Below are 24,315 nucleotides of genomic sequence, written 5' to 3' on the forward strand. Positions count from 1 at the left end.
GGCTTATGGCTCTGCGTAAACTGTAAAATGCACACTCAACACTTGATACTTTTCATTAAGATTAAAGAACTCTCAAGTGCAAGTGACAGAGTATGTTGATATATGATTATAGTCATAACACTGTGCTTTTTTGTCTTCAGAAGAAAGTTTCCCAGTCATGCCTTTAACCTGACATTCAGACAACAAAGCTCCCTGATTACATTTAATAAGAAAATTTAATAACCCCCTTATTGAGTATTTTTGCTTCAGCCTTGGATTAACCTTTAACAAATGAAGCTTTAGTTGCCACAGAGCCTCAAGAATGTTTCCCTGTGATGAATGTGTCTGTCTGTGTGTATTCGCGCGGACCCTGGGGGCTGGGAGAGTCACACTGTGGTCGGAACGACCCCTAGGAAGCCAGCTCGACTGAACTGACCATGTTAAGATATTAGGAACGATTTCCAGGGCCCAGAGCCCCCTGATGGCCCTCTGCCACTAAACTACCAAATACAGAGAAAACTATTTCTCCGGCAATATAAATACTAGACACATCCAAACAGCAGAATAGCCCCCAAAAGATTTCTTTGTAAATGGTCATCTACTTAAAAATTGAATGATGGCTTGCCGTGGGTCATGGCATTGTTGGGGGTGATGATATGACTGAGCAGCTGGTGTTGTCATGGAAACAAATTTACATAACACAGACAGGAGAAAATGGATCAAATACGCCCCTCTTTCATGTTGTGAATATCTCATCAATGCTATGAAATGAGACTGACTTACTGTTTAGAAAAAGTCCAGATGTACAAGCTTGAAGAGAATTTGGAAGAATTTAAAGGAAAACCCGTAGAAAGAATAGATAATACTGCAGGATCTTTCCAAATTCTCATTCCATCGCTCTTTGGTTTTGTTGGATGAAATTACAGCAGAACTTCCTATGTCATTTTGCCATGCTGCTCCGTAGATCAACAGGAATTTTGATTAACTATGATTTTTATAATGACGGCTTTGAGGATCTTGTAAAGAAATGTGCAATGCAAATTTGTATTTTGTTTGGTGTGGTTAGATTGGATAAAGTTTGAATTATGTTTAGTCTTTAACAGAGTGTAATGTTATGAAATTTTTTTTAATTTTCAGGTACGTGTAGAATTTTATGATCGACACAAAATGACAGTAAGTACTTATTACCTGCTTCAGTGTATTTGTATGATACAAAAACGTTTTCCAGTATATATCAGTATACACACACACACACACACACACAGTATATATATTATATATAAAATATGTGTGTAATATGTAATATATGTAGTTAACACTTATTTGTTCTAACAAAACCTTATATCCCGTATTATTATGTACTAGATCTTATGTGCTAAAAGTTCTTTTTTGTACCATTGGGTCTGTTTGAAATCAAGATCTCTGGCTTGCAGATATATTTTTAATCGAGAACAGATGTGCCCCTGGCCATTCTGGGTAAATTATTTTTGGCTGTGGTGTGTGTGCCTCTAGACTCTGCACCCAAATGCCTGTTTTCTGCTCCCCCTGGGAGGTGACTGTAAGTGTTAGGGAGGGGTCAGCTCAGAGGTCCCAAGGCCTGGGGAGGACAAGTTATGGTTCAAGCGAACACGGAACATCTCTCAATAAGCCCTGTCCTCTCAGGCTGGACAGACGGCGAGGAGGGAGCCAGCCTGGTCCCTGGGGGAGTCTGCACCTATATATCTGTTCTCATCGTGTAAACTAGGAGACCCCTGTCTACTGTCGGGACTGGACAAGCCCTGGAACAGAGTGTTTCCTTTAGCTTCCAGATTCAGTGTCCACATCATTGACTCCAGGAAAATCTGTTCATCTGACTCTACACGTGCAGCCAGCGAACAGACGTCCAAATCCCAATGTTTCTTTGTTGAGCACGGGCTCACGCTGTAGCGGAACCCTCGGAGTATGGGCTGGTGCCACGGGGAAGCCATCTTCCAGGAAGAGAAAGACAAGATGGGTGGAGCAAGCCGCTAGGAAAGCTCTTCTCTCTGGCTCAGTGTTCTGTAGAAGATGGAAGTAAAATGGGCGCATGTGGACTCTGCCGTTAGCCTGCCTGGGACTTTGTGACCGTCAGTCACCGTGGCGACTGTGACCAGTTAGGCCACAAGAACACAGCAGCCTCCCCAGCTCCCGCGCACCTTCAGATGCACCCATTCACGCAGCAAAGTGAGTGGGGCGTGGTTGGTGGGATCTCCCAATCTCCCGTCCCTCTGGGGGGCGTGTGGGCGGGGGAGGGGGCACTGCTAATGGCCTCCTCCAGTCTTCCCCCAACTTCGCACTTGCCCATTCAGGTCACATACACGGCTGCGACTTCTTTCTCCTCTTTTCTCCTCCCCCTTTAACTTCACAACCCAAACCCGAAACACACCTGTCGTTCTCTTGTAGGTGGACGTGCCTGCCCAGACAGCCGGAGTGAAGATAGTTACTGGGCCCGGGGGAGAAAAGCCCCACCATCTCTGGGACATTGTCGCAGGCCTGTGGGAACGTAAGTTATTAAACGGGAGCGGCCCCGTCCTCACTGTGACTCAGATAGGTAGCACGATCTGTGCCCCCAGCTCGTCCCGGGGCCGCGTCTTCAGTGTGAGCAATGCCAAGGCCTTAGCGACCTATTCCTGAGCCCTGTGGGTGTAGGGGCGAGGGGGGCCCAGCGGATCCGGCCAGCCCAGCGCCGCAAGCAGGCCCATGCCCAGCCGCCCGCTGTTTGTGAAGCAGCCCCGTAGAGAGAGCGCAGGAGAAAAACAGTCCTCTTATCTGAGCAGAGGGCATTCACCAGTTGCCAGAGTGATCTGGTCCGAGGGCTTGGCGGCAGGTGGCCGGAGGAGGAATCATGAAGCGAACTGGGAGGTCGGAGTGGACACGGAACAGCGATTAACGGTCGCGATTCCTTTGTCAGGCTCTCTCTTGGTCGGCGGGGGGCTCTCAACTTGAGCTTGCGTGGCAGCGTAGGGTTAGGGATTCCAGACACTGAGCTTCCGCAGCGAGAAAGTCCGCCCCCGCTCACGGGGAGCGCTTCCATTTACAAGGCTGATGCTCTGGTTTTATTTCAATTTTCTGCAACATGAAAAACACTGCACATGGGGAAGGCAACGCTTCCTCATTATGTATTTGCCCACTAATGACGCACGCTGGTAATGCAGTCTGGTTGAAGCAACAGAAACATTAAAGAAAGAACTGTCCATAATTATGTATGTGCGTGTAGATATGTATCTATAAATAGATAATAGCTTAGATCTCTCTTTCTCTCTGTCTCTCTCTATCGATCAATGTATCTATATACCCAAAAGCAGCTGCATGTTTTACAGATTAACTATCCAACTGGTCAAGGGCAGTTAAGCTTAATTAATGTGAACTTAGCCCCTTAAGTTAATGACCTCTCCTCTGGAGCTGAGTGGGGACCGGGAAAGGAAGCTGTTTAATAGCTAACTTGATGGCTAGTGCTTTCTTACTGTACCATTTTCTAGATTGTTTTCATACTAACAATGAAGTATTGTTTTGATTTCTTTCTTAATCGAGAGTTAACACATTTTCTTGTTTTGTTTCGTTTTGTAGAACTAAACAAGTCATTCATATAGCTTTTCCCGGAGATTGGAGTTTTTTGTTTCTTTTCGTTTTTTGTTTGTTAGCTTAGCAGTAAACATTTGGCTTAGCATTTTTTCTTGGGCCTGTAACCCCAAAAGGAAACACATTCCTGTTGGATTACCTACACTTTGATTTTGGTAAATACTATTTCAGCTAAGGTGAGGGAAAAGTCTGTAAAGAGGTCAGTGAAAGCCCAGGTTCCCTGGCCCCCAAGGCTGTTTTTAGTAATAAGTGCAGAGCTTACAGATCTGGCTTCTGCACTTAACATCTGATAGAATTAAGAATCTTTTTTGGGTGCCTAATAGCCTGTCAGAGAGGGACCTTAAATCTGGGAATTTTAGGCATTTAAATGTACTTATTGATTTAAATTCAGTTGTGGGAAAACGAAGGGAGAATTCTCTTTAGAATCATGCGACCACCAATAATAAATATTTTTTATAACACTTTACTGAGGTAAATTTATTTATTTATTTAAAAATTTTTTTAATGTTTTCTTTATATTTGAGAGAGAGACAGAGCATGAGTGGGGAGGGGGCAGAGAGAGACGGAGACAGAATCTGAAGCAGGCTCCAGGCTCTGAACTGTCAGCACAGAGCCTGATGTGGGGCTTGAACTCATGAACCACGAGATCGTGACCTGAGCCAAAGTCAGACGCTTAACCGACCGAGCCACCCAGGCACCCCTACTGAGGTAAATGTAAATGCAGTGAAGTGAACACATCTCAGGCCTAAAGCTCAATGATATTATATGTATGTCCACAGCCACATGGCCCCCATAACGGATCAAGATTGAAAGCTTTTCTGGCCCCTTAGACAATTCCCGTTTTCATTTAATGTTATCACCCCAATTTAACTACTATTTTGATTACTTTGACTATAGATTAGTTTGGTCTGTTTTTTGACTTTAGATAAAAGGAATGCTTTCTTTTGTATGTCTGGCTTCTTTCATTCCAGGTAAATAATTTTAAATTTACATGCAGTTGTGTTCACTTTTTTCTATGTATACAGTTCGTAGATGTTACACACGTATAGATTCCTGTAACTATCACCCAGGTGCCCCCCAAAGATGCCATTCTGTGAGTTCCTCCAAATGTTTTATAGTTTAGCCTTCACATTTAGGTATTAGACCCATCTCCACTGAGAATTATTCTTTTTTTTTTTTTAATTTTTTTTTCCAACGTTTATTTATTTTTGGGACAGAGGGAGACAGAGCATGAACGGGGGAGGGGCAGAGAGAGAGGGAGACACAGAATCGGAAACAGGCTCCAGGCTCTGAGCCATCAGCCCAGAGCCCGATGCGGGGCTCAAACTCACGGACCGCGAGATCGTGACCTGGCTGAAGTCGGACGCTTAACCGACTGCGCCACCCAGGCGCCCCATCCACTGAGAATTATTCTTGCGTGTGTGTGTGTGTGTGTGTGTGTGTGCGCGCACAGTGTGAAGTAACAGGACATCCAGGTGATATCCACAGCTGCTCCCACACTAGATCAATGAGTTTTCTTTCCCCTATTGATTTCACTGGTGCCTTTGTTGAAAATCAAATGATCGTATACGTATGGGTCTATTTGGGGGCTTTTTATTCTGTTCTGTTGATCTATTTGTCTGTTCCTATGCCAATACCACACAGTTTTAATTAGTATAATTTTATAGTATGTCTTGAAATAATGGTAGTACAAAGTCCTTCTCTGCTGCCTACCCATCTTCTTCCTTTTCCTCGTCCTCCTCTTCCTTCTTTGCCAAGATCGTTTTGGATATTTAGATTGCTTTTAGGTCACATAAATTTTATAATCCATTTGTTTATTAAAAAAAAAATCCTGCAGGAGTTGTCACAGAAATTGCATTGGACCCACAGATCAACTCAGGCAGACTTGACATCCTAATAATATTGAGTGTGTCTGTTCCCAAATGAGGTAATTCTTTCCATTTACTTATAAAAAATACCCTTAGTAGAGCACCTGGTGCCTCAGTCGGGTTAAGCGTCTGACTTCGGCTCAGGTCATGATCTTGTGGTTCGTGGGTTCGAGCCCCGCATCAGGCTCCGTGCTGACAGTTCAGAGCCTGGAGCCTGCTTCGGGTTCTGTGTCTCCCTCTCTCTTTGCCTCTCCTCCACTCATGCTCTGTTTCTCTGTGTCTCTCAAAAATAAATAAAAAACGTTAAAAAATGTAAAAAAAAAAAAAAAAGAATCTCGTTTAAAGAATTCCCTTAGCAATGTTTGCATGTTTTATAAAATTCAGTATAGAAGACTTGCACATCTGTCATTAATTTTATTCCCAGGTAGTTGATGATATTGTAAACGATATTTTTTTTATTGTGATAAGAAAGACATAACACAAAATTTATCATTGGAACCATTTTAAAATGTCCCCTTCGGTGGCATTGAATACATTCACATTGTTGTGCTACCATCACCTACTTGCACCCCTTTTTTTTGAGCTGGAAGTCTGTACCCATTAAGAAATAACTGCCCATTCCTTTCCCTTAGCCTCTGGCAACCACATTTCTACTTTCTGGCTCTAAGAATGTGACCACTCCAGGTGCCTCGGGTAAGTAGAATCATACAGTATTTATCCCTTTGTGTGTGTTTCATTTCACTTAGCCTGATGTCTTCAATGTCCGTCCGTGTTGTAGCAGGGGTCAGAATTGCACCCCTTGCTACGGCTGAAAAACATTCCATTGTACGTGTATATCACACCTTGTGTATGTACTCATCTGTCAATGGAAATGTAGCTTGTTTCCATCTTTTGTCGATTGTGGATGATGCCGCGTGGACTCTGGTGTTGAATATCTGTTTGAGTCCCCGTGTTCAATTCTTTTGTTTAGATTACTGGATCTTATGGTAATTCTATGTTTAACCTTTTTGGGGGATGTAAATGGCATTTTAGACTTTTATTTTTTCCATTGTTTTTATTGTCACTTAGAAGTAACATGGATTTTGGGGGTGTTGACTTTATACCCCACCACCTTGCTAAGTTCACTCACCGGTGCTAATCTATTGTAGATTCCTTTGGATTTTCGACGTGGACGATCACGTCATCTTTGAGTAAAAACAGTTTAGCTTTGTCTTTGCTAATGTGTATGCTTTTTAATTTTTTCCCTTATTTCACTAGCTGGGACCTCCAGGGCAATGTCAAGCCAAAATGGTGAGAGTGGATGTTCTTGCACGCTTAATCGTAGGGGAAAGGAATTCACTATTTCACTACTGTTATGTCAGCTACAGAACTCCTTTGTCGGATTGAAGCAGTTCCCTTTATATTCCCAGTTTGCTAAGGATTTTTATTTTTTACTATATTGTCTTTCTTAAATGTTTACTTATTTATTTATTTTGAGAGAGAGAGATGGAGAATGCAAGCAGGAGAGGGGCAGAGAGAGAGGGGAGAGAGAGAGAATCGTGCCCTCAGCACGGAGCCCAACTCCGGGATCAGTCTCATGAAAGGTGAGATCATGACCTGAGCTGAAGCCAAGAGTCGGACGCTTAATTGACTGAGCCACCCAGGCACTCCACTCATCATATTCATGATTATACGAATATGATAATTGGAGTGAATGGTAATTATTCGACAAATACGTATTGAGTATCTACCATATGCTGGTAAATAGCCATAAACAAAGCACATAAAACAAAGCACATAAAACAAAACACATAAAGCTTATGTGTCGTGTACAAAAATAAACAGATAAAATGTATATTATACTGGAAGGTGGTAACTGATGTAAGAAAAATAAAGCAGCGGATCTCCTGTTCCCCTTCATGGGTAGCCCCGAGTTCCTCAGCAAAGTGTCGTTCTGGCCATGAAGAGGTTTGTTTGTTTGTTTTTAAAAACAGCATGATGTTTCAAGGAAAGCCAGGTATTTCATCGGATATACTCTACCGTAGTGCTAAGAATCTTTTCTATACTGAGGAAAAATAGGCTGTGATTGGCCTTGCCAGTAAATAGTAAATTGAACTTCATTTTGTACCTTCTTAAGGAATTTCAAAGGCTATTTTTGGCTCTATGTAATTTTTGCTACAAGGAATGACTTTACTCCATCGAAAGAAATGGTTCCTCTATGATCTCAGAGCAAAGGATAGTCCTTTAAACAGAATATTTCAGCCTATGGGAAACATACTTCATTGCCTTTATTGTTCTCATTGTGTTGTGGATGGGTAAAAATTTCATTATGGATGGTCATCAGTTCTCAGCCCTGCAATTAAAACTCAGTAATTGAAGGGAAGGGCTCAGTGTTTCCATTTGGAAAAACACTTGGGATCTTGGTGTATGAGTTATTTCCTGACCCAAAGTCTCAGACAGTGGATGTATCATCTCCTTCTTCCCTGGTGTTCTTGAGAACAGAATTAAAAGCGGTAACATATGCAACGGCTGGGCACAGAGCCAGGCACAGAACAAGGGGAGAAACGAGTGTTAGTTCCTTCTCTTGCTTTGTGATCCTTGCCCTCCTTGATCTCACTTCTAAATGTCATAGCTGGATATTTGTAGCTGTGGCTAGACCAAGAGATGCCAGATGGTGGAGACAGGTGAGTCTTGAGTCCCAGCAGAGGTCATTCTGAGGTGTCCGAGTGGAAATCCTAGGCAAGTTCAGGGTCTAGAAGGCAAATTGAGCTGGTGTCTTAGGTTATAAACCTTGATGGCAAATGTGGACAATAGAAGGTCCAAGAGATGGTTGGTGGTTACCAGGGTTCAATTTGGTATTAAGAAACAGGCAAGCAAGGCAGATTAGCCGAGAACAGTGATTCCATTCAATTTAACAAATGTTTATGGAACCGCCCCTATGTGCAACTAAATGCTCTTAAGATCTCCGAGTTCGGAACAGCCTAGCACGTGGCACGTATAAGTGACGTTTGATCTGTGGCAAGGACGAGCCTCTGCTCGGGCTTTAGTAACCCGGTTTGGGCAGATAAGTCTTACAGTGAGAGTTGTGTGGGAGGTTGGGTAGGAATGATGAATTTCTGCATGTGCCGATGGTTGTGCCCAAAGACAGGGTCCCTGGGAGAGGTGGGCTGTGCCCATTTGTATCTGCCTCTCTCTGGTGCTAGGTTTTTTGTTTGTTTGTTTGTTTTGGTTCTCTGTGTTTCTAAAACTAGAGTTTAGGTTGGAAGGGACATGCTGTTGTAGTTTGGCAGTTGACAACCATATTGTCATTAAGTTCCATTATTTGGCTTGCATACCACACCTCCCTCACCTTGTGAAGCAGGCCATTGACTTCAAGACATTACAGAATATTATGCACGTGGAAGAAAATATTTCGATTGTCTTTTTCTTTTTCTTCTTACTGTGTAAACAACCACTTTGGAGGGAGTAGAGCTGAAATAATCCCACCAGGAATGGGCACTGGGTTTCTGGGAACTCACGGCCAACACCTTTTTTTTTTTTTTTTTTTTTTTTTTAATACAGTGTGCATGTCTGGGAATTAGGGCGAAAGAAGCTTGTTTGTTTATTTTGTTTCCAACTAAGAGTAATTTTGGAAATGCTAGAGATTTTGCAGGGGGAAAACCCTCTTTTCACTAAATGATTGATTTTGAAGAAAACTTATTTTTATTTGTTTTGAGAGCCAGAGAGCTAGAGGGCAAGCGGGGGAGGGGCAGAGAAAGAGGGAGACAGGCTCCCAAGCAGGCTCTGCGCTGTCAGCACAGAACCCCATGCAGGGCTCGAACCCACAAACCTGTGAGATCATGACCTGGGCGGAAATTAGGAGTCTGACCCTCAGCCAACTGAGCCACCCAGGCGCCCCTGAATGATCGTTAAGCGATGTTTGGACGTGTGGAGACTCAGCTTCTTTGAACTTTTTGCATGCAGCACTTTTTATTCAGAAGCAACCCCCGACGTCTGAGAATTTGTTTCTGGCAAGAAACCTATTCAGATTAGCGTTGCCTCTTCATTATAAAAATCCCCACAATTGCGTGCCTGCTGGAACCATAAAGAGTGGCGTCCTTCCTCCTGGTCACCTGTGGGGGGCTAGCCGGCCAGCCTGTGAATGGGGGGCGTCCAGCCGGACACCCACCACTAGGCTGAGAGGCCTCCCTGGTGGCAAGGCTGACCTTGTGTTTTGAAGAGAGGGCACTATTTGCAAAATCTGATTGAGGAACCAATGGGCTAAATTTAACATTATGAAAATAGATGGAAAGAAAGGCATTTGGCAAACAAGTTTCCCTCGTGGGAGGGGAAACCCTTCCGGGCCCTGGGCCCTCCCCCGCAGAGGCCCAGGGAGAACCTCTGAGGAGCCGGAAGGCGACCCCAGGGCCCTGGCAGCCCCCGCGGAGCTCCAGGCCTCCATCCCCGGGACGGCCCATCGCGTCCTGGCAGCGCATGCGCTGCGGTGACGTCACCGCGCAGGGTTTGCCCCTGGAGCCAGCGTCACCAGGAGCCAGCGCAACATTCTGCATCCCGGCCCCCGGCACGGAGGGAGGCCTGCGGAGCGTTTCCAGGGGCACTTCCGTTTCAGCTTGTTTCTATTTTCAAGCCTGGAGACAATTAAAGACCAGGGTCTGGTGCCAGTATTTTTTTTTTTTTTCCACAGTTCGCGCTATTCTTAGAAACAGTTGAGCCGGTGGTGGAGTCTCAAGGCTCTGGAATCTTTTCTTTCGTGTGGCGACAAGTTCTTTTTCCTGGGAAGGCTCAGTGGTGCTTTTCTTGGGCTCAGCAGTGCGGCTGATGCGGCCTGGACAGTGTAGACAAGAGGCGCGGGGAGGACACACACGACCCTTTGGAACTGACGCTGGACGGGCGTCGAGGACGGGCCATCCCTGGGCAGCTACTCTAGAGCTCCGAAAGTGGTGTTTGTTCAACTACCCTGAACTTTTGTGGAAGGCCAGATGCGGGCACTGCGATAAAAGTGCTGAAGTAGAGTGATAAAACTTGTAATTTAAAAATTCTTTTTACCAGGCCATGTTGCTAAGGTTGTGTTTTGGTAAAATAAACTGCTTTTCCTAGGGTCGTATGGAATTAAAGCTTCATTCATCCGGATTTGGTTGAGCACTTACTGTGTGCGACCCAAGGCTATTTAGCGTGTGGTTTTTGTCTTCAAGAAGAAATAAGACACGCGCATGAATTTCTAGCATAAAAATAACCAGGGAACACTATTACCCAAAGGCCGTTTGCATGTTGAGCTAGGAACTTTTCAGAATGATTCAACGTGAAGCAATGTTTGCTTCTGGAGATGTTTGGAGTTCTCTCTAATAAAAATCAAAAATTAAGTAAAAGTTAACAAATTAAAAAAAAATTGAACAGGAAAAAACCCCTGTGGAGTGCAGCCTAACTGGGACTTTAAATGAATATTTATAACCTTTGTTGCATCCATTAGAAAATGAGAAAGACTAAAACTCATGAGCTAAGTGCTCAACAGAATACAGTAAAAAAAAAAATAAATAAATAAAAAAGCAAGCAGAAAGAATGCAGAAGGAAGGAAATCATAAAGATAAGGTTAGCAATTAATGAGCTAGAAAACAAAGTAATAACACAGAAAATCAACTAAACTAAAAACTAGTTCCTTGAAAAGAGTGATAAACACTTCTGGTGAAAATGACCCAAGACAGGAGGAGGCATGAAAGAGACATGACGTAGCTACAGATGGAGATTTAAGAACCTATCTGAGAATAAATATTGTGGACGAGTTCCTGACAATATGTTGGGAAACTTCCAGAGAAATTGGACAATTTCCTAGGAAAATGTCAATTACAAAAACGTAACGAAACCAAAAAGGCTGAATATACCACAAAAGAAGTGAATCAAGTTAATCATCTGTGGCTTTCCCCTGGCCCCGTCCCCTCTTTAGAAAACAAGCCAGACACAGCCAAGATTACAAAATCTTCAAAGAACAGATAAGCACTACTTTGTATAAATGTTTCCGAAGAATGGAACCAGAACAACTCCCCACAGCACTTTATATGTATGATCTTGATAACAACACTGAGCAAGGGAGATAAAACAAAGTGAAATCGTTGGCCCATACGAACATGAATGCAATGATCTGAAATAAAATGTTAGCAAACTAAATCTATCAAAATATTAAAATTTTTTTTTTTTTTTTTTGTCCAACGGGTATTTAGTGCTAGTGGTGCAGGTGATCTTGTAATTTACCTCATTACAACAGAAGACGAACTGGAACAAAGATTCAGTTAGAGGTAACATTTCTTAGAACCAGTGGTCGAGTCCATTGGTAATTTTTTTCTCTATTTTTTTTCCCCGAATTGTTGAAAATGACACAACTGAACCTTTTTAATTTCAGAAAACAAAGAGAAAAGGCAAAATCCAAAATTTAAATACATGGTGACTGGCAGTGTTCTATGAATCTTTTCCGTATTCGTTGGCTTCTGCCCTAGAAGATGTTCACTTGATAATTCACTTTGCTTGTAAGACTAAAGAAACTGAAGGGAACGTCTTCGTGGCTTTGGTTATTCATAAAATGTGTAATCACTTTTGTGATTGGTATTTTATTTTATTTTATTTTTAATTTTTTAAATGTTTTATTTGTTTTTGAAAGAGAGACAGAGTGCAAGTGGGCAGAGAGAGAGGGAGACACAGAACCCGAAGCAGGCTCCAGGCTCTGAACTGTCAGCACAGAGCCCGACGTGGGGCTTGAATCCACGAACCGTGAGATCATGACCTGAGCTGAAGTTGGACGCTCAACCGACTGAGCCACCCAGGTGCCCCTCTCGGGGTGGACTATTGGGAAAAAGGCATCCCTGTCGACTGATGTAGGCAATGACCACAGCTTGGCAAGGAAACAGGGCTGGGTTTGGACACCTGCTTGTCTCTCGCTTTGGAACTTTTTAAAAAAAATGTTTTAATTATTTATTTTTGAGAGAGAGAGAGAGAGAGAGAGAGAGAGAGCAAGCAGGGGAGAGGGGCAGAAAGAAAGGGAGACCGAGAATCCAAAGCAGGCTCCAGGCTCCAACTCAAACCCATGAACTGTGAGATCATGACCTGAGCTGAAGTCGGATGCTTAATGACTGAGCCACCCAGGCACCCCACTAGCTTTGGAACTTTTATGTGGCACACATACTTCCCAAATGACTGCCATGCCTGACGGTGCCCTTTTACTGTGTTTGTAAAAATATTTTCTTCCTTCCCTCCCTTTTTTCTTCCCTTCTTTCCTTTTTGCTTTAGAATAAAAAGCTTTACCTTTCTGGTCATTATATTTCATTTTATAGTCTGTTTTCTAGCCGTTCAAGACAGTGGTTGGCCTTTCATTTGCATATATTTGCATCTCTTCTGCATCTTGCTACCAGTAAACTTGATAAACCTCCCTTTTCTTTGTGCTTCTCAATTTTCTGATTCTGACCTTTCCCGCTTTCGATGATATTTAAGTAAATATCTTTCGAGCTGAGAACTTAAATTCTCTCTAACCTTAAGGTTCGAGAAAATTGACTCTTTATGAAAACTCCTGTCTGACTGGCTGCAGAGATTAATAGAAAAATTAAAAAAATGAAAAGATCCAAGGTGATAAGAGATAAAAGTGTAACTTTCTTTAAAGTTTATTTATTTGAGAGAGAAAGAGAGAGCGTGAGATAGAGTGGGGGAAAGAGTGGGAGGAGGGGCAGAGAGAGAGTGAGGGGGAGAGAGAATCCCAAGCAGGCTCCACACTGTCAGCGCAGAGCCTGTTGCAGGGCTCAATCTCACCAACCACGAGATCATGACCTGAGCTGATATCAGGAGTTGGACACGTAACCTACTGAGCCACCCAGGCACCCCACTCCTTAAACTCTTTAAGCTTGTTAACCATCCAGTGTCTTTGCTCCCAGGGGATGGCCTTGGTGGCGCCCGCTAATATTTGAGTGGGTGCTGGGGTGAGTTGGCAAACAGCCTGGAGGCCTGCAGGGAGCAGACACTGGGCTAGATGCTCTGTCATTTAATGTTCGGGTCAATCCTGGGAGGTATCACTCCCATGTTACAGAGAGGTAAACCGAGGCTCCAAGAGGGGTGTGATCTGTCCAACTTCTAAGCAGCAGGTCTCCTGGTTCCCAGACGTGAGACCATTTTCACTCATCGGAGTATTTGGCCCATTTAAGTTCACTTTTGTTTACTTTTGACCCGTTCTTGAGACTTTGATGTGCCAAACTGGAAGGAAGTGCTCATATTGTCAACACAGTGACAGTAAAGTCCTCTATCACTACCCCCAGCACTGCCCCCAGATTCAGGACAGAGCTGTCTTTATTTGTGACAGGTGATGATATTTTGAGTACAGTATGAAATGAAGGGGGGAAAGAGCTTTCTGAGGGCGAAAGCTTGGAGAAGGCTGAAGTCCGGGAAGATGGTGTAAAGATTGGATGGAGATAAAGATTGTATTTTATCTCTGGAGTTTTAAGGAAATCTCTTCTCTTGAAGCGGGCTCATTTGAGTCTGATCCCACCAGCGATGCGATGATGGATTCTCAGAGTCTCACGAGCCCTAACTGCTCTTGAAGATGATTCTCCCCTAATCTGTGAGAAAAAAGAACCAGGATGGGGGCCGGACTCCAACACAAAGGCCAGACACTTTTTAGGAGTGTGGGAGGGGCGCTTCTTTTACGTTTTTCTCTTTTATGTCTAGTGAATGAGGTTTTTCTAGTGACCTGGAGTGCCCTGCACAGAATAGATTGTCTCCTCAGTTTTAAGTTTTTCCTTAACTACCCTTCTGTCCTGCAGTTATTAATGTGACTCCATCCAGCGTTCACCAAAACTCAAATTGATTATAAGCCATTGACTGGGAACTTTCTGTTTGCCCCTGCTCCCCTGGGAATGTTGCCATCCAGAGGTTCAAAACCGATAAGTGTGTTGGTACTGAGTGGGTCAGCGATTTTTTTTTCTGGTGTGGACTCAAGGTCCTGGGTTCTCCTTCAGTCTTTTTGGGATGTAGGAGGAAAGAACCATCCTTAACCTTTGGGCCGATGGTGCGACCTTTCCTCAACAGAGACTCAGTAAAACAGAAGACACTCTTCCAGCCAAGGTTGGAGGCTGGCTAGCCGCGTGGCCAAGAGGACAGCAGGAGAAGGGACATGTTAATTGGATAAATCTGTCAAATTTCGGTATTTCCAGTTTCCTAGCTGTTTGTTTCTTTGTTTGTTTTTAATGTTTATTTATTTATTTTTTAAAATTTTTAATGTTTTTATTTATTTTTGAGACAGAGAGAGAGACAGAGCAGGAGCAGGGGAGGGGCAGAGGGAGAGGGAGACACAGAATCCGAAGCAGGCTCCAGGCTCTGAGCCGTCAGCACAGAGCCCGATGTGGGGCTCGAACTCACAGACTGTGAGATCATGACCTGAGCCAAAGTTGGGTGCCCAACCGACTGAGCCACCCAGGCTCCCTGTTAGCTATTCATTTAGAAAAAATCTTTTCTACTTGTCCTCAGAGAAGTCACATCAGACCCTCTCAGTCATAGCCAGGTCTCTCTGCATTTGTTGCTTCAACGTGTATTTCTTGAGTGTGCTGTGATCCAGGCCTTCTCCTCTGCTGAAAATGCCATGGGGAATGAGACCCACAATGGGGGGGGGGGGTGTTCAAAATCCTTGAGGACTTTGCCTCTGCCTGGGTGGGACAGATAAGCACTGAAGGTAGAGGCTATCGCTGTCACTACTAGCTTTATTCTTCCTACGATTTGCGGTTCATGTTTTTTCTTACATCCTAGTTCGGATTCCAGCTCTCTTGGGAAGACTTCCCAGATTCGCCTCTCCTCTGGGCGCAAGCATGGCATGTTGTTCCTGGGTATGTGGGCCTGGTACGTAACCCACCCCCGCATGGTTTGGGGGGAAGACCCGGGGCGGGCGAAGGGACCTGGGTGTGCCCCCTGATGCCACATCTTCTTGGTTGTGTGACCGCACTTCAGATCTGTTCCTCTGTCCCTTCATTGCAAATGGAGGATAACGTGTGTGTCTCACAGAGCAGTGAGGAGAACCACGTGGCATCAGGTATAAAAGGTCACGCACCATACGTCCTCTGCGTTCTAGTAGCCGGTCATTACATATCGGGTTTTTTTCCTCCTGTTTTTCGTGTCTTCACTTACTCACGTATTAAAGGGTTAACCTATCATTTCTAATTTCTCCTCTGCCTCCAAGATGCTGAGATGCTGATGTATTGTTATTTGATTATTATAAGAATAGTTCTCTCATGGGTCTGTTTTATGTTTCTGGCAATCTTCTAAGTCTCTCGAGAGTTGTTATAATTTTGGCAGCCCTCGCTATGGTCAAGTCAGTGGAGGGCTCTCTGTATTTCCAGTGGATATCTTTTATGTATGTGTCATGATATACCTATTATGTCTGTCTGTCTTGTTTTCCATCACGAAGCACAGACGCTTTGAGACGATTTCCTGGCCCGCTACACTTATCCAGAGGGGTGCTTGACAAACGCAAGAACGGATGGGGACTACCAACTGTTCTCCATCCTAGGGTCATGTTTTCTTTACACGTTATCTCTGGAATTACTTATATTCACAGTAATTAATCTTCCGTGGAAACTTTCGGTCGGAGTGAAACATTCCTCAGATCTCCTGCTCCGATAATAACACGATTCCAAGCCGCTGCCATTTTATTCACCTGATCCATTCCTGAAGAGTGTCCCCATGAGCTGTTGACATTCATGCGCTCGCCATAATTGAATTTCAAATCTTAGCTCTCTATTATAATCTGATAGGTATTCCTACTGTGCTTTGGCTCCGAATATAATACAAATCACATTTCAGGAATCCAAACTTTACCTCCAGGGATATTTCTGCTCTCGTTAACGAACGGTTTGTGTACATTGAACTCTTCTGAAAAAGTTTAGTCAAATGGGCCTCAAGACCCTTACTCTTTGGAAACTCATTATAGCACACACTCAATACAAAACAAACAGCAAATCTTTTGTTATTGGAAATTCTCCCTGGGGCTGAACGAGGTAAATATTTAAGAAGTGACGCTCAGGGGCGCCTGGGTGGCACAGTCGGTTAGGCGTCCGACTTCAGCCAGGTCACGATCTCGCGGTCTGTGAGTTCGAGCCCGCGTCGGGCTCTGGGCTGATGGCTCAGAGCCTGGAGCCTGTTTCCGATTCTGTGTCTCCCTCTCTCTCTGCCCCTCCCCCATTCATGCTCTGTCTCTCTCTGTCCCAAAAATAAATAAACGTTTAAAAGAAGTGACGCTCGGCCATCGTTCAGAAAACTTCGTTCTATCAGTAAACACATACTCGCTTACCGTTTTCACAGACAGCAAATATGACGAAGATATTACAGCATTTCCTTCTTTGCACTCAAATAGTAAAAGTACCACCTCTTTAAGCGAGATCTTATCCCCTGTTAACAATTTAGTTAATAAGTAGTTAGTTTAAGCCTCTCCTGGCCCTTAACACTTGACTTAAGTAGGCCCTCGGCCCCTGGTAGTCTCGAAGATACCTGGAGATTTAAAAAAAAAAACAACAACAAAAAACTAAAGTTTAGGAACGTCTAAGAAGAGTGCTCTCGATATGAACCTTTTTATTTTTCTTTCTTTTTAAGACAATAGCCAGAAGTTTGCTTGATAAATAATCTCACTGTATATGACATCTCCAAATTTCCTTGAAATCACTCAGCTTGTGTCAAGGACTGATTCTGAATTCTTTGGTCTCTAACAGCTATACCTGATAACTTGAAAAGATTGTGGTTCGTTGTGGGTATGTACCAGATATTAAAATAAATTATTATTATTTTTTTAATAATTTTTAATCGTTATTTATTTTTGAAAGAGAGAGAGACAGAGCACGAGCAGGGGAGGAACAGAGAGAGAAGGAGACGCAGAATCCGAAGCAGACTCCAGGCTCCCAGCTGTCAGCACAGAGCCCAACACGGGGCTCGAACCCACGAACCGCGAGATCATGAACTGAGCCAAAGTCGGACGCTTAACTGACTGAGCCACCCAGGTGTCCCAAAATAAATTATTTTGATGCCCAGTAGCTTTTGGACTAGTTGGAGATATTAAGGGTTAAATTATGCCAGTCTAATTAAGCATGCTTAACTGCAGGTTCTTAAAATAAGAAGTGAGGTCTCTTTTTATATAATTCTGACTCATCCATTCCCCCACCTCCCATCCCTCCTTGCCCTCATAACCTGAGCATTTTTCCTCACGACGGAGCGGGCTTAGGACTTTGAGAGTCTATGCCCTTTGGATCATGACCTGTCTGTCCTGAGCACCTAATGATGTTTTTTCCCCCCAATTTTATATGCTTACTTATTTATTTTGAACTAGAAGGTGAGTGGCGTAGGGGCAGAGAGAGAGAGGGAGAGAGAGAGAGAATATCCCAAGCAGTCTCCGCGTTGTCAGCACAGAGCCCGATGCAGGCTCGAACCCATGAACTGTGAGCGCATGACCTGAGCTGAAATCAAGAGTCAGATACTTAACTGACGGAGCCACCCAGGCGCCCCACATCCATGGATGTAAATCCTTTGTTTGGTCTTCTAAGAAAAATTTTCGGGCTTGGATACATGGTCATTTATTTCTTATAACCCACTCTGTGATTAGGAACTATCATTTCCCCCATTTTATAGATGAGGAAACAGGCTCAGGGAGGTTCAATAATTTGCCTCAGATACTAAATATTGAAGCTGAAATTTTGAAAAAGCGAATCTTGCCTCAAATCCCTGATCTCAACCATTTTGTCATAGATAACACACAATATATTCAGCTAAAAACATTTTCATACTGCAATCGAAATTCCCCCTGACCCCCATCTTAAATCAAGCCCCCTCCCAGAAGCACCTGCTCTTAAGATTTTCCAAATCTTTCATGAGTTCGAGCCCTGCGTCGGGCTCTGTGCTGACAGTTCAGAGCCTGGAGCCTGCTTCCGATTCTGTATCTCCCTCTCTCTCTGCTCCTCCCCTGCTCACACTCTGTCTCTCTCTCAAAAATAAAGAAAGATTAAAAAACATTAAAAAAAATAAAGTTTTCCAAATCTTCATTTTTATCGTGGGATAAAAAAAAATACAAGCCATCTCACACTGTATCTTTTCATCGGTAACTTGTTTTTTAATGTAAAAACACATTTTAGAGATTTTTCTAGTTCAATGCAAGGGTTGGGCTTTATTATCACTATTATTTAAAAATTTTTAGATATTTATTATTTATTTTTTTGTGAGGCAGAGTGTGAGGTGGGCGGGCAGGGAGAGAGGGAGACACAGAATTGGAAGCAGGCTCCAGGCTCTGAGCTGTCAGCACAGAGCCCGATGCAGGGCTTGAAGCCACAAACTGTGAGATCATGACCTGAGCCAAAGTTGGACACTTCACCGACCGAGCCACCCAGGTGCCCCTTTATTATTATTTTTTAAATGGTTGCATAGTATCCTATGTCATGGGTATACTGTGGAATATTCAATCACTTTTCTATTGACAGATGGTGATTAGCCTTTTTTTGTTTGTTTTTAATATATAAAACCAAAGGGCTTCAATAAACCACCTTGTGTGGGCCCCCTATGCAGACTCCTCATTCCCTTTAAGAGGGTAATATACTAACATTCCGTAGTATGATCCGAAAGCCCTGACTTCCTTTGCCTTTTCTTGTCTTCCCAGCAAGAGAAGTTCAGTTAGAACCTTAGACAATGTTTCACTCATTCGCATTCTTGCCCCTAACTGTTCTGGAGTTCATAGGGTAGCACAGGACATCCAACCCAACATAAGACTTAACCACGTGGCCACAATGAAGTGAGTCCTTTGCCCATGGCCAAAAGCTCACTGGTTTCTTCTGCCTGGAGGAGAAAATGACCTGGCAAGGGATTTCCTCTACCATGCCAGCTTTGGTCTCCCCTGAACACCGGCCAGGGACCTTTCTTCTCTTGGATGAACCACTGTAGCTCAGGAGCACACCCCTCGCGCAAATGCACCTTGTGTAGGCTCTACCTCCGGCAGGGAGTACTGGCTTCTGACCTTCCCATCCAGTCCGTGGATGGTTTAGTAGCAGCATCGGTGGCTTTGCTCCCCATGATGTCACTGAAATGTGCGAGCAGATCCTTGGCTTCTTTCGAAACCACGTTTCCATGGAGAACCACACATTTTTGCTCCGTAGTTTCACACCAGAAAATTTCAACTTTTGCTAAAATTTTTCTCATCCAATAAATAGTTTTTCACACTGGCCGAACCACTTATGAAAGCAGTTCCCAAACGCAATTTTTTTTTTTTTTATGTCCTTGTAAAGAATATGCAGGACTCCTTTCTACTATAGATCTGAGCTAACGACAGAGCTCTGTATCCTACTCTTTATCTAAAACTCCTTATCAGGACCCTTGATTTTCTTAGGTATCATCACCTCTTTAATTATCACTAATACTAACACCAACAACTCTCCCAAAACTAGCTAATTTGTCCATTTCTCGTCTTTCAAGTAGGACAATTTATTTGTTTTTAAGCCCTTCCCCAGGACTTTGTCAATTTATGTAGAATATGGTAGCATCCTAGATTTGGTCATTTTTCGGACAGTCATCGAATTTGCAAGCAGGCATTGTTCCAGCTTATCATTTACTTTCCATAAGAGACTGGTTACATGAGTTTCCTAATGATAGACTAGAACTCAGCTCACCTCACTCCAGTTCAGTGCTGTTCCATCGCACTTACAGTGACCTGAGTTACGGAGCCGGAACTTGGTGCACAGTTTACCCTAGAAGGAGATCCCAGTTCTCTTGGCCAGTGGCTAGGGCTTTGTTGAGGGGGAGGCGGGGGGTAAAGGGAACGGAAGCGTCCGTGGGGTGACAACGCGCAGCCAGCCCTAAACGTAAGTAGAGGGCTCCTGTAGATTGTGGTAGTTGGTGGTTTTGAGTGTATCGAGAACCACTGGGATGTTGGTGGTAGTGGGTGCTTTTCTCTTACCAGTGGGAAGTATTGGAAGGCTAGGGGCCTAGCCCTCATGAAAGATTTGGAAAACTCTTAAGAGCAGGTGCTTCTGGGAGGGGGCTTGATTTAAGATGGCGGTCAGAGGAAGGGCGGGGGCAAGGACATAGGAAACAATCAAGGAATCAGACCCTACTGTTCGTGCTAAGTTTAGAAGGCAACACAACATCCTAGAGAAAAGAAGAAAAGCATCTCTAAGAGTTGCCTGTGATAACTTTGCTTCCTGATCTGTCCTGGGGGCACCCGTGTATGTGAGCGTTTTCCATTCAATATTGACGATATCATAACTGCATCGCAAGGTACATTTTCCTCCAGCCTGACCACAAGAGGAAACTATTCATGATACGGCTGTGAGGATATTCCACATTCTCAGCATATTTTTCTAATGATTCGCTTTTATTCTCCAGGCCACAATTACCTCCACCCCTTTTGGACAGGGGAAGACAGCCTTTCCCTAAAAGCACCCGGCAATGTGTCAGGGTGCAAATGTGGGCTAAACTTAAATGTGTCTTTAATTAGTATTAAATCAGAAGTCAGAATGTGCAAAGCACTGCCTTTGAGACGGCTCCAGATTCTTCATTATGGAGTCTATTTTCTGTGGCTCTCTGGCCCCAGAACTCTCTTTTTTTTTTTTCCCCATTTCTCTTTCCCACTGAGCCTCATGTGCCGGATATAGTGTATCCTGTATTCGCCAGTTATGGCTTTTGAGGTGAAATTTAAAAATGAAACATGGCTTCTCTGAGACTCTGGGAAATTGAGTCTATTGATTTGCCTTTACCAGGTAGGAAAAGGCTTTGATTTATCTACCTTTTTAATCTTCTCATTTTGGCACCAAATAAAAGTGACACACGAAGGAGAGTTTTGGTTCTGTAAGACAAATTGGCCAGGGCGTTTTCCATCCCCTTCTGGGCTGTGTAAGGGTAAAGTTCTGATGGGAACAGACACCTTCCAAATGTCATGACAACGCAGGGACTGAGAGCAGGACCCTGGCAAGGAGAGCAAGGGGCTTTCCAGGTCTGGAATGTGGTTTGTGGGGGCACGAGGAAGGAAAGGCATTCTTCCCCACGTGTCTCCTACCAAGCAAGTCCCACAGCATCTCAGATGCTGAAATTTGAGATGAGCTCTCCCAGGTTAGGTACCTTTTCCTCTGGGTCCTTACCAAAAGAGGGAAACACGCAGATATTGAAATATATTGTCACTAACACTTTGGTGTCAATTTATTTCTCAGCCTCGGCAGCTAAAAACATCGTGGAAAGTATTTAGAAATTTATCGACGAGGCTCAAACAGCCCCCTATTTTTGCAAAAAAATCCTCACCGTACGCAGCCACGCCCATGAATTTATATATTGTCTGGGGCTGCCTTCACCCTGTAGTAACTGGACTGAGGAGTTGTGAGACCATGTGGTTCTCAAAGTCTGAAATATTTATTATTTGGCCCTTTTCAGGAAAACTATGCTGAACAAAGTTGTGATCGCCAAGAGAGTAGCCAGTAGTCACGTATACCTATCCAATGATAAGTTCCTTAAATTAAATACAATTAAAAATTCAGGTGCTCGTTTGCACTAGCCAGATTTCAAGTGCTTATTAGCCACTTGTGGCTAGTGGCTACCATATTGGATAATGTAGATATAGAACATTTTTCTCGTTGTAGAAAGTTCTATGAAAACTCATATATTAGTTAATAAGTTGCATAATTAGCATATATTAATCCACTAACAACCCAAGCATATCAAGTTCTTTGATCTCTATCGCTTAAAAAAAATTTTTTTTCACGCTAATTATTTTTGAGAGAGAGACAGAGACAGCGCGCGAGTAGGGGAGGAGCAGAAAGAGGGCAGAATCTGAAGCAGGCTCCAGGCTTCGAGCCATCAGCACAGAGCCCAACGCGGGGCTCACACCCACAAACCATGAGATGGTGACCCGAGCCAAAGTCGGAAGCTTAACCGACTGAGCCACCCAGGCGCCGCTCTATTACTGTCTTTAATCCAAGATAAAAATCATCTCAGGGGATGATAGTTACATTCACTGACTGTCTCTGGGCAGTATGACATGTCTTGTTCCATGAGTAATTGCCATCCCATGGACCCATGATCTGATTTGCAGAAGTGATTATTTTCTTCTCGTATGTGAGTCCAAAAGCTATAAGCATTCTAGTATAGTCTCCACATCTTTCCTCCGGCTCCTGCATTTCACAATTCCTTGCTGGCCTTTTGGTGAGAGAAACAGACTCCCCGGACCGTGGACCCGACCTCCCTAGCTTGGAAGGAAGGTCACTTCGGACCCGGGCCTGAGAGCCCGTGGCTATGCCCTGGATGAGAGCCCAAACTTTCCCCCAGGGACTGCTGGAGACATCCCTGCTGCTGAAAGTGAGCCGCTTCCCGAGGAAAGATTTTCGAGGCTGGGGGAATCATTGCCATCAGTCTGGATAAAGGTTGGGCTTTCTGCGAGATGTTATGTGATGTATGGGGAGCCGGTAAAGAAGAGAGTAGCGCCTGGGGAAGCCCCTTCTGATGTGGGCCGAGAATCGTTGTCTGTATTAGCGTAGAAGGCCAAGTTGTTATTCAGAGACTCAACAGTGCAGTGGCTTAAAAGACTAACAAGTTTATTTCTTTCATGTGACAGTCCAAGGTGAAAGTTCCAGAGGCAGGCTGCTCTGACCCACTGCTGTTTAAGGACACAGGTTCCTTGTAAATCTTTGCTCTGTCCTCCGCCGTCGCTGACTCCCCGGAATACTTGTCATCTGCACGGTTGAAGGTGGTTATGCGCACATCCAAGTTCAAGGTGTAAGAAGGGGAGCAGGTATGGAGGAGGTGGGCCCACTCGCTCCGCAGAGGCCTGGGCCCAGCCACGGTCCGGCGGCCCGGACAACGACATCTAACTGCAAGGCGGGCTGGGAAGGGCAGCCTGGACCTGTGTGGACACGTGGAATGTGGATTTGGGGAGACCGCTGACTCCCCACTATCCTATGTAGTTTGCCTTTTAAACATCAAGGCTCCACACGCACCAAGAAACTGTATTGTGGCTCTTCCCTTTCTACCTTCCTCTCTACCTTCGCAAAGCATTCCAAGGAAGAAAGGGAATTCGATTTTCAACCTTTTTGTTACCGCTGAGAAAATGACAAGGCCCCAAACACCTACGCCTAGAGCTGAAAACGGATCGCATTTCTGTAGGGAATGACCCCTTTCTGTGAATGCTAAGGCTCCGGAATGGGAGCTATTTGGTGTTTTTCTGGAGCAGGGGTGTGTGGAGCCGCTCTCATCGTATCTTCGACGGCCGGAAACAGAGACTCAGGCGGAATGTTCTTCGGGGCCAGTGAGCCGTGTGCAGGCCTCCGAGCTCCTCATTACTTTTCTTCCCTTCATTCCACTAGAGCAGCTCCAAGTCGTGACAACCCGTGGGGATAATTGACGTGAAAGTGCTCAACCCCGAGTGCCCAAGCTTCCCCCGGACAATCGCTGGATTGTTCCGGGACCTGTCGATGCCACAAACCTCATGCTGAGGAGTTGGCCCCATAATTAGCAAGCAGCGGCTGTCAAGCCCATGAAATGGTTTTAGGTGACGAAGCGAACGAGACAAAGCAGTTTCTTCTTCTTCTCTGGCAGGGAAGACAGCCGGTGTCCGAGTGGGGCTGATGCTTCTGTAAAGGAAACTAAGTGAATCTGGCTTCCATTTCACACTCGTGCTTTCCAGACCGATACCGACTCTGTGGGGCTCATCTCCTGAGCCTGGTTTCCCCCGGGTTCTCGGCTGATGGGGCGGCAAAATCCCGCTGCAGCTCAGGGAGGGCAGTAGAGGCTGCGGGCCCGTAAGCCCCACCTGCCGCCCGCTTGAATAACCCTTAAAAACCTCTGGGGATTCTCAAAACGGAGAGTGTTTTGCACTCTCTCAGCACTGAAAGGAAGCTCCATATGTGAGAGCTCTAGCCTGGATGTC

General features: G+C 44.4%; 1 long non-coding RNA gene across 6 annotated transcripts in view; it reads left to right on the forward strand.

Annotated features, from left to right (window-relative positions):
• The first annotated feature begins 247 nt into the window (after window positions 1-247).
• LOC123591461 overlaps window positions 248-24,315 on the forward strand; it is a 30,358-nt gene continuing 6,290 nt past the window's right edge. The window contains exons 1-5 of one of the 6 annotated variants that reach the window (XR_006709344.1): window positions 248-1,152; window positions 1,781-2,181; window positions 2,401-2,500; window positions 6,077-6,137; window positions 23,005-23,165. This is a non-coding gene — a long non-coding RNA (uncharacterized LOC123591461). Of the gene's footprint in view, window positions 1,153-1,780; window positions 2,182-2,400; window positions 2,501-5,413; window positions 5,504-6,076; window positions 6,138-6,921; window positions 6,958-23,004; window positions 23,166-24,315 lie in introns of those variants that run through there. The other 5 variants (XR_006709339.1, XR_006709341.1, XR_006709343.1 and 2 more) reach the window with 5 other exon arrangements.

Source organism: Leopardus geoffroyi, chromosome B4, assembly GCF_018350155.1.
Source record: "Leopardus geoffroyi isolate Oge1 chromosome B4, O.geoffroyi_Oge1_pat1.0, whole genome shotgun sequence".
NCBI lineage: Eukaryota > Metazoa > Chordata > Mammalia > Carnivora > Felidae > Leopardus > Leopardus geoffroyi.